This window comes from Polypterus senegalus, chromosome 1 (genome assembly GCF_016835505.1).
Source record: "Polypterus senegalus isolate Bchr_013 chromosome 1, ASM1683550v1, whole genome shotgun sequence".
In the NCBI taxonomy this organism is placed as follows: domain Eukaryota; kingdom Metazoa; phylum Chordata; class Cladistia; order Polypteriformes; family Polypteridae; genus Polypterus; species Polypterus senegalus.
The window spans coordinates 27,457,584-27,462,023 of record NC_053154.1 but is presented as its reverse complement, the minus strand read 5'-3'; positions in this window follow the sequence as shown (position 1 = coordinate 27,462,023).

Genomic DNA, 4,440 nt, shown 5'->3' with positions numbered 1-4,440 from the left:
TTTACAATAACCTCAAAATCCTCCTCAAATTTCTTTACAATCGGTTCCACCCTTTTTAGAATCTCTGAGCTTTTTATGGTATCTGAAACGGTAGCTGAAGCACTGGTCAATCCCCCTGCAACAGTCATGCCCAGGGCCGCACCCGAGACCATAAGGGAAGCCCCCATGGTGAAGGGTGCCATAAGCAGTCCAGCAATAGTTCCAATATCTCCAGCAGTGCTCACAGCTCCTCCAGCAACGTTGGCAATGGTGACATTCTTGTGAAATTGATCCAGTTCGTTTGCAAAGCTGTGAAGGTCATCAATGTTCTTCTGAAGACCCACAAAACGATCACTGCAGGCTCTGATGAAACACTTGATGTGCTCTTGCAAATGTTTTTCACGTAACCTGTTTTTTAAATAAGAAATTAAAGTCACGTTATTTTTTAACCTAATGAATCAGTACATCAGGAGATATTTACAGATGAAACCTGATTACATGGTCTTTAAAAAGAAATGGCTGGAGACATTTTTATTGCCCAGTCAGAGGTGAAGTTCTTGAACTAGTACAAGAAAAAGAAAAGTGGAAAGTATTTGTGAAAAATATTTTCATTAATCCTGAGGTTCACAGAACATCAGATGCCATCAGCTAGCTATAAAGTTCACCTTTTGACTGTTGAGGCTTGTTATATGTTAGAATTATTTCATTTTAATTATTCTGATTTGTTTAGATTTTAAATATTTGGTGTCACATGCTGAAGTTCTTAGTGAAAATTAATAACAACCTTGCATATCTGATATATGCTGTGGCTATGTACAGTGGTGTGAAAAACTGCCCCCTTCCTGATTTCTTATTCTTTTGCATGTTTGTCACACAAAATGTTTCTGATCATCAAACACATTTAACCATTAGTCAAATATAACACAAGTAAAACAACTCTGTTGCTTCTGTATGTACTGCACTACGTATTGTACACTGTTTGTTTCTGTCTATGGTAATAATTGTAAGGCTGCATTACTGTACATGCATGTACTGCAATGCTCTACTGTATCACATGCCCCTGTAAGCTGCAGTTCTAGTATTGCACTCACAGAACATGGCAGATCAAGGTTTTTGTCAGCTGGGCAAAATGCAGTTATGAACATAATGATTGCTCAATGGCAATCAATCTTTAAGAAATTGCAATCCAAGATCGAAGAAGACCGGGATGTGTTTCATGGAATAGATAGAATCAGAATTTGAACTATTGACCACATCCTTAAGGATAACCAAATCCGGATGAAGCAAATAAAAGGAAGGAACTATAAGAGAAAAATGTACTTGAAACTGAAGTGTCTGCTTGTTTAACTAGGACATGCTAACATTTGTACCAGCAAATACAATATGAATTGGAAAGTGAGATTTCATTTTAAGTCTCACTTCTTTAAACCATGTGTTTACTTATGATTTTTAATGTTTTAAATGATGGTTTTATTATTTAGGGAGAAAAAAAGAACAAACCTACATGGCCCTGTGTGAAAAAGTAATTGCCCCTTGTTAAAAATAACCTAACTGTGGTGTATCACACCTGAGTTCAATTTCTGTAGCCACCCCAGGCCTGATTACTGCCACACCTGTTTCAATCAAGAAATCGCTTAAATAGGAGCTGCCTGACACAGAGAAGTAGACCAAAAGCACCTCAAAAGCTAGACATCATGCCAAGATCCAAAGAAATTCAGGAACAAATGAGAACAGAAGTAATTGAGATCTATCAGTCTGGTAAAGGTTATAAAGCCATTTCTAAAGCTTTGGGACTCCAGCGAACCACAGTGAGAGCCATTATCCACAAATGGCAAAAACATGGAACAGTGGTGAACCTTCCCAGGCGTGGCCGCCGACCAAAATTACCCCAAGAGTGCAGAGGCGACTCATCCGAGAGGTCACAAAAGACCCCAGGACAACGTTTAAAGAACTGCAGGCCTCACTTGCCTCAATTAAGGTCAGTGTTCACGACTCCACCATAAGAAAGAGACTGGGCAAAACGGCCTGCATGGCAGATTTCCAAGGCAAACCACTGTTAAGCAAAAAGAACATTAGGGCTCGTCTCAGTTTTGCTAAGAAACATCTCAATGATTGCCAAGACTTTTGGGAAAATACCTTGTGGACTGATGAGACAAAAGTTGAACTTTTGGAAGGCAAATGTCCCGTTACATCTGGCGTAAAAGGAACACAGCATTTCAGAAAAGAACATCATACCAACAGTAAAATATGGTGGTGGTAGTGTGATGGTCTGGGGTTGTTTTGCTGCTTCAGGACCTGGAAGGCTTGCTGTGATAGATGGAACCATGAATTCTACTGTCTACCAAAAATCCTGAAGGAGAATGTCCGGCCATCTGTTCGTCAACTCAAGCTGAAGCGATCTTGGGTGCTGCAACAGGACAATGACCCAAAACACACCAGCAAATCCACCTCTGAATGGCTGAAGAAAAACAAAATGAAGACTTTGGAGTGGCCTAGTCAAAGTCCTGACCTGAATCCAATTGAGATGCTATGGCATGACCTTAAAAAGGCGGTTCATGTTAGAAAACCCTCAAATCAAGCTGAATTACAACAATTCTGCAAAGATGAGTGGGCCAAAATTCCTCCAGAGCGCTGTAAAAGACTCATTGCAAGTTATCGCAAACGCTTGATTGCAGTTATTGCTGCTAAGGGTGGCCCAACCAGTTATTAGGTTCAGGGGGCAATTACTTTTTCACACAGGGCCATGTACGTTTGGATTATTTTTCTCCCTAAATAATAAAAACCATCATTTAAAAACTGCATTTTGTGTTTACTTGTGTTATATTTGACTAATGGTTAAATGTGTTTGATGATCAGAAACATTTTGTGTGACAAACATGCAAAAGAATAAGAAATCAGGAAGGGGGCAAATAGTTTTTCACACCACTGTATGTGTTCCAGCTTTTCTAAACCACTTAGACGCTAAAGCTAATCCTATTAGCCATGTAACTCAGGTTTTCTTGTGTGCTTTGGAACAATGGATGCCAATGCTAGAAAAACAGCTAGAGGAAGGAATGGAACAGGAAGCTTTTGGTGAACTATGTTCTTGTTCATGGCATATCTATAAGGGAGGCTGGTAAAAAAGTCCTCCCAAATTTGAATCGAATTCACTGTTACCTCAATAATCAGAACATTGCAACAAGAAAACAACTCTGTTGCTTCTGTAAAAACGAAAAAAAAAAGTCTGTCTTACTGCTACGGCATGTACTGCACTACGTATTGTACACTGTTTGTTTCTGTCTGTGGTAATAATTGTAAGGCTACATTACTGTACATGCATGTACTGCAATGCTCTACTGTATCACATGCCCCTGTAAGCTGCAGTTCTAGTATTGCACTCACAGAACATGGCAGATCAAGGTTTTTGTCAGCTGGGCAAGATAAAGCCGTTATGAACATAATGATTGCTCAATGGCAATCAATCTTTAAGAAATTGCAATTCAAGACTGAAGAAGACCGGGATGTGTTTCATGGAATAGATAGAATCAGAATTTGAACTATTGACCACATCCTTAAGGATAACCAAATCCGGATGAAGCAAATAAAAGGAAGGAACTATAAGAGAAAAATGTACTTGAAACTGAAGTGTCTGCTTGTTTAACTAGGACATGCTAACATTTGTACCAGCAAATACAATATGAATTGGAAAGTGAGATTTCATTTTAAGTCTCACTTCTTTAAACCATGTGTTTACTTATGATTTTTAAAGTGTTTAAATAATCTGTTACTTTACAGAATGTTTAATGACATAAGGGGTGTATGTAGAACATACCATTTATTTATATGCTGATTGGTATAAATTAAAATATACTTAAATGTGTTATGTAATAGCACCTAGATTAAAAAAAAGTGTACTGTTAGATTTCTTCAGTCTGCTATGTTGCATTGAACAAAACACGTGGGGCTCCACCAGTCGGTATAAAAAAAGGATGTCCATGTTAGAGTTAATTTATAATGAAGGCTTAAGACTCTACCTTTTGAATGGAACTCAGACAGAGAGAAACTGCAGTATTTTGAATAAGTGCAAGTTAGTCCTATAGTAAGTGATATACAGTAGATGGCCTACTTTGAAATGAGTGCCACTTCAGTACTGCAATGTTAGTTATAGTACTAAAGTATAATAATTTACTATGTATTGCATTTCTGCACACTTGCTACTACTACATTTGAAAAAAAAATCACATCCTCATGAAGAGAATATCTGACATTAAAGCGACAGAACAGACCCACAAGCTAATTTTTGTAGATGAGGCCGTCTTCAAGCTCGCTAAACAAAGTAGAAGAGAGTGGAAGAGTACTGATCAGTGGGCCATTGTGCAAGTCCCTGGTCAGCATGGAGGCAGTATCATGATGCGTGCTGCCATCAGCATTCATGGGTCCTCCACTGCTACCTTAGGCCCAATACAACGCAGCACATCCAAG